The sequence below is a fragment of the Pinus tabuliformis genome, chromosome 1_1, assembly GCF_031772625.1.
Source record: "Pinus tabuliformis cultivar Carrire ecotype Pingquan chromosome 1_1, CPIR1, whole genome shotgun sequence".
NCBI classification, from domain to species: Eukaryota; Viridiplantae; Streptophyta; class Pinopsida; order Pinales; family Pinaceae; genus Pinus; species Pinus tabuliformis.
In genome coordinates, this window is record NC_142297.1 from 694,861,645 (window position 1) to 694,873,300 (window position 11,656).

At 40.7% G+C, this 11,656-nt stretch overlaps 1 long non-coding RNA gene across 1 annotated transcript; it reads right to left on the reverse strand.

Annotated features, from left to right (window-relative positions):
• Positions 1 to 1,301: 1,301 nt before the first annotated feature.
• On the reverse strand, positions 1,302 to 1,799 carry LOC149215343 (uncharacterized). The gene is made up of 2 exons (XR_016250473.1): positions 1,610 to 1,799; positions 1,302 to 1,379 (listed from the first exon to the last, which is right to left on the reverse strand). It is a non-coding gene; the product is annotated as an uncharacterized LOC149215343 (long non-coding RNA).
• Positions 1,800 to 11,656: the final 9,857 nt, after the last annotated feature.

Sequence of the window (11,656 nt, forward strand, 5' to 3'; positions counted from 1 at the left end):
TCTGGAATTCCATTTCAAAGTTACAACACGCCAAATATCAAGCAATTTTCAAACCAGTCTCACAAACTATACTTTGACCTGACAAAACTACATTCCTCTGGAAATATGCTCTGTTATTATCAACACCTCCAACTAGAACTTTCAAAATATAGCATAACTATCCTGAATCCTCCACTGCACAATTTGAAAGTTGAACCACAAAATCAAGTTCTGAATGAACGGTGAAGTAAGCCCTCCGCTTGGTTTTAATTCAAGACAATGGGATCGATGAAACCTAGGGAACAATATTAGATGACCTGATTTTGTCAATCCATTGCCCCATGGAAGTTTCTGTGTTTCGAAACACAAAGAAACCATATCTTTACTCTTATTCATGCTAAGTACAAATCCCCAAGGTGGATTTAGTATTAAATCTGCAAACCACCAGTTTCCAACTTCTTTGATTTTTGTCTTTTATCGCCTCAGCCAAACTGAAGCCTTCACCCTCATATGGTAAGGGGTCTAGATCAAATTTCTTTGCGAGTATTCCCCAGAGGTGTTTCCATTTATACACGTCTCCATTAGCATAATTAAAGGCTTGGTTCTTGGCATAAGGATCTGTGGTAGCCCAAATTTCTTGTTCTGTAATTAATTCTGCATCAGATGCATCCATAAACTATTCCCATGAAATTATGTTCCCTGGGTACTTGAAAGGAAACCCCTCATGTTTGCAAATGGCTTACATGAGTCTGTGCTAATGTTGATATTCAATGGACCCTAAACACAGCCCCACCATGTACAGAAATGGCTCTCTCAGTGCAGTAACCTAACCCTAAAATCCTAAATAATTACAGGAGAAAAAAGAGAGCAGTCTTTAGCTGTAACGATGTAATAACCCTAAACTAAGAATCGTAAGAATTACAGGAAATGAAAGAAGCACATTATCATTATTGAATATTTTTTCGGCTGTGTGAGAGATATTTTATTTTAGACCTACCCGTCTTGAAACCCTTCACCGATCAGCAGCAAACCAGGGAGAAAGAAAATGGCATTTGTTTGTAGAACTTTGTCTGAGAAGCGAAAACATATCTGCAATCCATATAATAATTTAATAATAAAAGTACGAAGAGCAATCCACAGAGGCAAAACAAGAAGAAAGATTACTGCAATGTTGCTTTTCATTAATTTCCCTAAAAATAACTGTATTATAGTGAAGAAAGAATACTAAAACCCCAAAGAACCAGTAACCCCAAATTTATCAGACTTTAAAGGACCATTAAATCGACATAAAATAAATGTGCAATTATAAACTAAAACACTTACCCGCGAGTGCCAAGGGAACCTGTCCACCAAGAATATCAGCTCATTGTGATAAAATGCACACTAATCCACACACCAAACTGTGACAAGAAACATCACTATCAATTTCAATTTCAGAAATGTATACATGCAAAATTAGCACAAAAAATTCCATAATCCATGACTTCATTTAATCTTCCCCACTAATCACATACTACCAACTTATCGGCTATCAGTGCAGTGCTGTAATGCCGTACTAATGGATTGTAGGTAAGCAATTTCAAGAATGAGGCAATGATTGGAATTTCCATGGATTTCTCACATTTCTTACCCAAGAAAGGAGCCAAATGACCTGACTGAGGATGAGCTGCGAGTTCCAAATGGAATTAGCGTTGCAGTGAAGAAATGAACACAGCTGAGCAGAGACTCGGATTGGAATCCTGCAACAAATTCATTCACTTGAGAAAAGGGCGCGGCAGCACAGACATAAAAATCGAGCTATCGTGAGATTTATATGGGTGAAGCAGTAGGGATGGTAGATCTTTGGGCATTTTGGTGTAGATCATGCACCGGTAGGTTTGCACAGGGCAAGGTAGCCGGTCTGCGTTAAGTATACATTGCACCTTTTAGTGTTCCAGATCAACGATCACACTTCATTCAATCGTCTAACACCACAAATCTACGGTCAACAATAGGACACAGCAGCGCCTGGGGCAATTCATTTGAAAGGGAAATGCCTTACGATGTAATTAACGCGTGATCTAGAAAGGCCGAGGAGTTGTCGTGAAAGGTATGGAAATTTTATATTTAGAAAAAATCAGATAAGGATTTTTGTAAATCTAAATTATAGTTATTAAATTTTAAAATTTTAAATTTGTTTTATGTTGGTGAATTTATTTTTATCATAAAAAACACAATTCAAATACTGACTCTATAATTTTTTTGAAATTTTTTTATGATCACTTTTGCCCATCCTGACAATTTCCTGAGCATCCTTATACAACTCCAATCTTTAACTTCCTTTGCCAATAAACTTACACAATTTAAAATTTGCGTTGAAATCATGTTTACTCTCAGTTTCGGTCGCCATTCTTTGAGAGGATGAAAACCAAATATCTGTGGTTCAATAGTTATTAGAACGGCTAGCAAGGTTATTAATCCAAACCTCATTGGCAACAACGAACTGGTCATATTATACAGTAACGCAAGGATTCCTCGTCTCCTATAGTGATATGCACAGATCCACATGGAATTTATCCATCGCAAGAATCGATCCACAAAAATCATTGGCTGCAAATCGGTGTGTTTTCTCTGTTCGCAATAATTCTACAAAATTTTGTTGATCTCTTATTTCAACAACATTTGCACAAATATTAATTAAAATTTACAACACACTCGACAATGACATGAAACTCCACATTGTGTGTCACACTCCCATACGTAAAAAAAAAAAAAAATTAAAGAACATTAATACATGACAACTTTTACCTTAGTAATAGAGCAGGGTATTCAACGTTAATTTGACAACCATATGGTAATAAACATATATTTCAATACTACAACTATATAGTAATAACCTTATAATTCCAATCCTGCGGACTGTTCAATTTCTATGTAGTAATTTCGGGTACACACAACGCATAATATGTATTAAAGTTGATTCCTTACCTACGTGGACATGTTATAAACATATGTGCTCATACAACAAAGCAAAAGATGTTTCCTTTCTAAAGTTATGGTATCACATAAAGTGCTCGTTTGATCTATCCTGGTTTACATGTGTCCGCCACTATGAACGCCATTAAACACTATTAAATTACATGCAGTGCACAAGGCTCGATTAGTGTTAATGCAACAGCTATCTGTCTGGGGTTTCCATATCCCAAAGCTCCCGTGTTTATTACACCCGTCCGGCCTCTGCATCGGACACCAGGTGTCTCCCTCAGCGTCGTCCATTTGGTATGATGAATGGTGCGATGGTGTCTGGCCATGTGATCCCGGAGCTCGAGGCTTTTACAGTTGGCACCTCGGTAATGTTGAATTCGCGCCATAGGAGTCTACCATGCACACCGGCTATCGGACGGTCTTCAGAGATTGAGATGGATCGATGGTTGATGTCTCGCCACGAGTCGGTAAGAGTTACGATGCTTTATAACCCGGTTCCTTTTCTATCGGAGTCCCATTTTCTCATTTGGCATGGTAAGAAATTGCTGCAGTCCTGTGACTCTGCGCGCATTCTTACCTTTCCCCAACTGCTGTCATGGCGATACAGTGACTCAGGTATGCATCCGCCTAAGGTATACGACGCTTGTGATAATCTCTTGATCGGTATTGCCATGTTTACTTGTTATGGTTTCTTATCTCAGCAATTTCGAGCTTGTGAAGGTTTGCGTTTGTTTCAATAGCATTCTAATACAGTTCCTCATCTCGCTCTTGGGTTCTAACTCGTCTGTTGTTTAATGTTTCAGGTGCTGTCTATCATTCTATTGATGAAGCAGGTGGTTTCTTGCAAGCTACTGGCTGCTCTCAGCAGGTACGCGAAGTTTCTGTCGGCCTTTTCCATATTTATTTCATTTGAGGCCAAGTCTGAGACCTTCTTCCCTTGAACAGGGATGACTATGCATGATTCGTTTTGGTTCGATTCCTGCACTGTCCAGTGTTCTCTCTGTCGAGAGCTCGGGTTTCTTGCCATGCTCAGGCAGAACACCCACATCTGGAAACACGGCACATTGAGCTTGCATTATTTAGTTCAGGGTCTATATAGCTTGTGTATTTTTGACTCTAAGCCATTCGGCTTGTTTTACCTACAGACTTTGGTTAAGAACATGTTCTAGTGTTAAATTCTATTTAAACCGTTTAATATTCCTCGTATCAAGGGGAGTTCAATTTTCTATTTGATTACCTGTCATCTCAGACGGTGTTGTTTACTGTTATATATGCATAGTTTATTTCACAGAGGAATATTACGCTATTATAAAGTTCTCTTTGATTATACTATAGCATTGTGGATGAGAAACTTTATTCCTGTTGTGATGTTGCGGCACTCGTAATATACTTCTATTTTCATGATAAATCTCGTTTTGCTGTATTCGCATATGGCATAATGCCGCCTTGGATAAGTCTCAGTCTTTTTACCGAAAAGGGTTTCTTTAAAGAGTCGGTTTAAGAATGTATGTAATCATATTATCATGCAACCATGGATATTACAAGTGTAGACTTAAATAATAGCTGCAATGCGTTTTGTTAAATATGTCCATAGCCGTGCATGTATCCTTTACAGGAGTTCGACTCTCACTTCATGAGATTCTCGGCTCCCAGCTACGGCTATCCGAGACAGGGTTTAATCTGTATTTGTATTTCTTTATCATATGCATGCAATGAACTAATTATATCTTACTCCTTAACATGCGATATCTTACCAGTTCCGTATTAAGGTTTAATACAAAGCGGTAGATGTGGGACATTGCCTTCTGTTAAGAATACCTGTACATTTTTTGTTGATGCTTTGTGTAGAATGTATTTATATTTCATCCCTGAGTATGAAAATACAGTGGGTCTACGGCCCTATCTCTTCCGCGTTATTGGTCATTACTTGGATATCAGGGTTCTGATAGTTCGAATTGAGTTTATTGTTTATTATTCCATAAAAATGCAAGGGTTTACTATTGTATTCTTATTCTTCAAATGCGACCGCATCTGGGTCTGTTTTCATTACAGCAATAGTGTTTGGTTTCCGTTCTCTTTTTCTTTTATGCTCAGACAGAATAATAAACAACACGCTCTACTGTTTCCCTTTTTCGCAGAACAGTATATTAAATTAGCACAGAACTGTATAAGAGTTAACTCAGTAATTAAATAGTTTCATAGTAGGCCATACCTGCTACTCTGCAAACCTACTTGTATGCTTGTCAAACCGCCCGTCCGTAGGAAGATTCCTTTTCTGATCTTCCACCCCCAAGCACTTGCAGGTCCTACTCGACCGCAATTATACTGGTCTCGCCAGTAACGCTATCTGATCCTAACCAGACATAGCGTACTCAGGAAATTCTTTTCCTTATGCCATCTGATCCTAACCAGACATAGCATCAGTATTTTTCCTCTTTTTCTCTGCCATCTGATCCTAACCAGACTTGGCATTTTTCCCCTCTTTTCCCCTGGGGTCTCAACTACCTCCAGGTAGTTAGGGTTCCAATGTAACTGACTCTTCAGTTACTACCCATAATTAGTCACAACTCCGTTCAAATAGTAACCACACAGTTGTCTTTTTATTAACATAAATTCATAACAGGATTATAAATATAATTTCAAATAAAGTCTTTTACTCAAAATTACTTTCACAATTTACTAATGTTACTTTTCACAAGGGACGTTACATCTCCCCCTCCTGAAAGTCTACATCGTCCCGATGTTGTTGTTCATCCAAAAACAATCTGGGATAAGTATCCCTCATCATTTGTTCATCTTCCCAGGTGGCCTCTTCAGGCCCAAAGTGCTGCCAGCGCACTTTAACCTGGCTGATGACCTTTTTCCGCAGCTCGACCCTTCTCCGATCTAATATGCTCACTGGTTCTACCAGGAATTCTCCTTCCGGTTCCACCTGAAATACATAACAATCAGGTCAGCTGCTTAATAGTATTCTAACTCAATTTACATTATTTAACAGTCTTCCCTTACCTGAATGTCCTGCCAACTTATTATATGCCTAGGGTCATACACATATCTCTTTAAAACTGATACATGGAAAACATTATGAACCCGAATATGGCTGGGTAGGGCGAGCTGATAGGCTACAGGCCCTACTCGTGCCAGAATTTGGAATGGTCCACAAAATCGCGGTGCCAATTTGGCACAGGCATTCCATTGAAGGGTGCTTTTCCTAGCACGAATTCTGATGTACACATGTTCGCCCACTTGGTATTCCTTAAACGTCCGCTTCCGATCTGCAAAATTCTTCTGTCTGTCTTGTGCCATCTTTAGATTAGCTCGAACCTTTTTCACCATAACTTCCATTTCTTCCAACATCTCAGGTCCTAACAAGAATTTATCCTCTGGTCCGCCCCAACTAGAGGGTGTACGGCATTTCCGGCCGTAAAGTACTTCGAATGGACTCATCCTCAAGGATGAGTGATAACCATTGTTATAAGCGAATTCCACCAAATGTAAATACTCCTCCCATCGCGTAGGTTGCTGCATCACATAAGATCGCAGCATATCCTCCAACACTTGATTCACTCGCTCAGTCTGACCGTCAGTTTGCGGATGATAAGCGGTGCTGAAGTTCAATTGTGTTCCTAGGCCTTCAAACAAGGTCCTCCAAAAAGCTGAGGTAAATTTAACATCACGATCAGATATTATTACTTTCGGCAGTCCATGAAGTTTAAATATATTTTGCATAAAAATGTTTGCGATTTGGGCTGCACGATAAGTGGATTGAACCGGTATAAAGTGAGCTGACTTGCTGAGTTTATCCACCACCACCATTATAGAGTCATTACTCTTTTTGGACCTCGGCAAACCGGTAATAAAGTCCATGGTTATGGTCTCCCATTTCCATTCTGGTATGGGTATTGGCTGTAGTAGTCCCGCAGGATGCTGATGTTCAGCCTTCACCTGCTGACACTCCAAACAGCGCGCCAAGTATTCCACAACATCCTTCTTCATGCCTGGCCAGTAATACTCCTTTCTTAGTGAGGTAATTAATTTCTGGTAACCTGGATGCCCTGCATAAGGACTTCTATGATTTTCATCCAGAATCTTTTCTTTGATACTGCTCTGATTGGGTATGTAAATCTTCTTCTGAAAGCATAACATGCCGGCTGTATTCAAGGTATAACCTTGTTGTATGGAACGGGTGTCTGAATTTTGCACCAAATGCTTCTTTTGCAAATAAATCTGATCTTGCGCCGCAGCCTCCTCAATCTCTTTGTCAAGAGTGGGCCATCCTTGACTAATACCAATCTCATAAATGCAGTGCACTTTTCGGCTCAGTGCATCAGCTACTCTATTTTCCTTACCCTTTAAATGCTTAATTTCGAAATCGAAATTTCCTAAAAAGTCCACCCATCTTGCTTGTCTTGCGTTCAAAGTAGGTTGACTAAAATAGCTAGTCAAGCTGTGGTGATCCGTCATCAACAGAAATTTCCTTCCAACTAGATAATGGCGCCACATCTTCAAGGCATGGATCACAGCGGTTAATTCCAGATCATAGGCAGAATATTTCTGCTCATGTTCTTTCAACTTTCTGGATTCATAGGCAATCACTTTGCCTTCCTGCATCAGCACTCCACCCACGCCCTCCTTACTGGCATCTGTGCAGACTACATATTCCTTTTCAGGATCTGCCACACACAGCACAGGTGCTGTGGTGAGTAAATGCTTGAGCTGTTCGAAGCTCCGCTGACAATCTGCTGTCCACTTAAACGCTTTTCCCTTCTTTTGCAAGGAGGTAATGGGGAAAGCAACTCTAGAAAAGCCTTCTACAAACCGCCGGTAATATCCAGCCAGCCCCATGAAGGACCGAATATCTGCTACATCCTTGGGTGTAGGCCAATCCATTATAGTTTTAATCTTTTCGGGGTCTACAGCTATACCTTCCTTTGTAATAATGTGACCCAAGTACTGGATCTGTTCTTTATAGAAATCACATTTGCTGAATTTTCCATATAACTGATGCTCCCGTAAAGTCTGTAACACTATCCTTAGATGCTCCTCATGCTCTTTCCTATTCCGAGAATAGATAAGTATATCATCAATAAAAATCAATACAAATTTATCTAAGTATTGATGAAATACACTATTCATTAAACACATGAATGTTGCAGGCGCATTAGTTAACCCAAAAGGCAGTACCACAAACTCGTAATGTCCATAACGAGTACGAAAAGCGGTTTTGGCTATGTCCTCATCCTTTATTCTAATTTGGTGGTATCCTGATCTTAAATCGATCTTTGAGAAGATGGTCGCCCCCTTCACCTGATCAAACAGCTCGTCAATGCGGGGTAGTGGATATTTGTTTTTAACTGTTAATTTATTCAGCTGTCTATAGTCTATGCACATTCGCAGAGTCCCATCCTTCTTCCTTACAAACAGCACAGGTGCTCCCCAAGGAGAGACACTGGGGCGGATGTACTTCTTTTCTAGCAGCTCTTGCAGCTGCATTTTTAACTCAGTTAACTCCGGCACACTCATCCGATAGGGTGCTCGGGACACTGGGGCTGCTCCGGGTATCAGCTCAATGGTGAAGTCCAGATCCCTTCTGGGTGGCAGCCCTGGAATCTCTTCAGGAAATACATCTGCAAATTCTTGCACTACTGGTATATCTTTAACAGTTGCAACCTTATCCACAGAATCTGCAAACCCCACTTGTACTGCATAAATCTGGCACTTATTCCGGATACACTTAACCAGCTGAGAGGCTGTGATCGGCCGAATCTGCACTGGTTTCTGGATGCCTTGAATTTCTTTTCCCATACCCAGCTCATCTCTGTAGGAGACTGTTTTTGTTTTACAGTTAATTACAGACCAGCGTCGTTCCAACCAGTCCATTCCTATCAACACGTCATAGGAACCAAGAGGGAGTACATTTAACTCAGTAGTTATTGTTTGGCCAGCTAACTTTAATGGACAACTGCTGACCTTGGTTAGTACTCGTCTTTTGGTCCCAGTGGCCAGCTGTACTAACCATGGGCTTTTAAATTTAGTGGTTTGCAAACCACAGCTTTCTACCACTTTAGGACTTATATAACTTAAAGTAGCTCCTGGGTCTACTAAAACAGAAACAGCTTGATCAAAGATCTTACCTTCAAATTCTATCATTGTTGGCTGGTAATCAGCTTGCCGATCCTCCAGTGCTGCATTTATTCTGGGCATGGATCGAGCCACATCTCCTACTGTTGAAGCTTTGTAGATCTGGGACAATTGATCGTTGTCCTTCCGATGAGGGCAATTTCTGATATAATGGGGTCCGCCACAACCCCAACACTGAACAGGTGGCCGAGCTGAGCCTTCATTGTCCAATCTAACTTGTTGTTCACTGTATTTGGATTCTGCAGGAGGTTTGAATCTATTCTGAGTTTTTGCTGGATTTTTAGTGCTGGCTCCTTTCGAAAATCCTTTCTGAAAACTGCTGCGAGTTCCTTTACTACCCATAGGCATCTTACTGCCCCGCTTATCTGTCCAACGCTTTCCAGAATTTTCTCCTTTCAATTTGTTCTGCTGATAACACAGTCTTGCTTTTCGAATTGCTTCATCCATGGTTTTCGGATTATCGAACTCTATCCTTTCTCGCATTGTCAGAGGTAAGCTGCTTACAAATCTTTGCACCTTAGCCTTCTCCTCACGAATATAAGGCACGTAGCGAAGCAGAGACGTGAATTTAGTTACAAATTCATCAATGGTCTGCTGTCCAAGCCGCAGATCATGGAATTCTCGCGCTTTTTCATCATAAAAGCGTTCTGTCAGGTACTTTTCTTTAAAATATCCTTGAAACTTCTCCCATGTCACATCCTGTTCACTTATTCCCCGCACCATCTTGACCTCTTCCCACCATAGCGTGGCTTTGGCTTGCAACTGGAATATAGCCAGCCTTGCCTTAAGATGATGGTCATATTCATATACCTGAAAATACTTATTCATATTAATCAACCATGCCTCTGCAGCTTCTTCAGATTCTCCGTCGAAATGAGGTGGTTTAATCTTCCTGAATTCTCCGTGTAATTCCATCCGGGGTCTTTTTGGAGTCTGATATTCAGAAGCGTTAACAGACTTCTCTCCTCGCGTCTCTCCTCTGTCCTCTGCTTCCTCCTGTTCAGTATGATAGCTCTGTTCATCTGTTACTCTGGGCTGTTCAGGTCTCGGATGTGACTGCTGTTGATGTTGCTTATCAGATAGACTTTTCAGTATCCTCTCATGTTCAACATTCAATCTTTCGTTATCCGCACGCAGCCGGGCCATTTCATCCTTTAGCTCTTGGACTGTCCTCAAAAGTGTCGAATCAGCACTGCGACCTGCTGCCCCCAATTGTACCCAAAACTCAGAATTTCCCTGAGGTGGTTCCACGTTATCCGGTGGTTCCGGATTACCATAAGGGGCACTATTTTCTCTCCTCATTCTGCTACTACCTGCTACAGAATAACTCATTAAACAGGTATGATTCATCTCGGCATATTCTGAACTTTATATCATGATACCATTTATATTCATGCTACTGTAATTTTGAAACTTTTCCCAAAGGTCACAGAGTTGTAAACCTTGGGCTCTGATACCAATTTGTCACACTCCCATACGTAAAAAAAAAAAAAATTAAAGAACATTAATACATGACAACTTTTACCTTAGTAATAAAGCAGGGTAGTCAACGTTAATTTGACAACCATATGGTAATAAACATATATTTCAATACTACAACGATATAGTAATAACCTTATAATTCCAATCCTGCGGACTGTTCAATTTCTATGTAGTAATTTCGGGTACACACAACGCATAATATGTATTAAGGTTGATTCCTTACCTACGTGGACATGTTATAAACATATGTGCTCATACAACAAAGCAAAAGATGTTTCCTTTCTAAAGTTATGGTATCACATAAAGTGCTCGTTTGATCTATCCTGGTTTACATGTGTCCGCCACTATGAACGCCATTAAACACTATTAAATTACATGCAGTGCACAAGGCTCGATTAGTGTTAATGCAACAGCTATCTGTCCGGGGTTTCCATATCCCAAAGCTCCCGTGTTTATTACACCCGTCCGGCCTCTGCATCGGACACCAGGTGTCTCCCTCAGCGTCGTCCATTTGGTATGATGAATGGTGCGATGGTGTCTGGCCATGTGATCCCGGAGCTCGAGGATTTTACAGTTGGCACCTCGGTAATGTTGAATTCGCGCCATAGGAGTCTACCATGCACACCGGCTATCGGACGGTCTTCAGAGATTGAGATGGATCGATGGTTGATGTCTCGCCACGAGTCGGTAAGAGTTACGATGCTTTATAACCCGGTTCCTTTTCTGTCGGAGTCCCATTTTCTCATTTGGCATGGTAAGAAATTGCTGCAGTCCTGTGACTCTGCGCGCGTTCTTACCTTTCCCCAACTGTTGTCATGGTGATACAGTGACTCAGGTATGCATCCGCCTAAGGTATACGACGCTTGTGATAATCTCCTGATCGGTATTGCCATGTTTACTTGTTATGGTTTCTTATCTCAGCAATTTCGAGCTTGTGAAGGTTTGCGTTTGTTTCAATAGCATTCTAATACAGTTCCTCATCTCGCTCTTGGGTTCTAACTCGTCTGCTGTTTAATGTTTCAGGTGCTGTCTATCATTCTATTGATGAAGCAGGTGGTTTCTTGCAAGCTACTGGCTGCTCTCAGCAGGT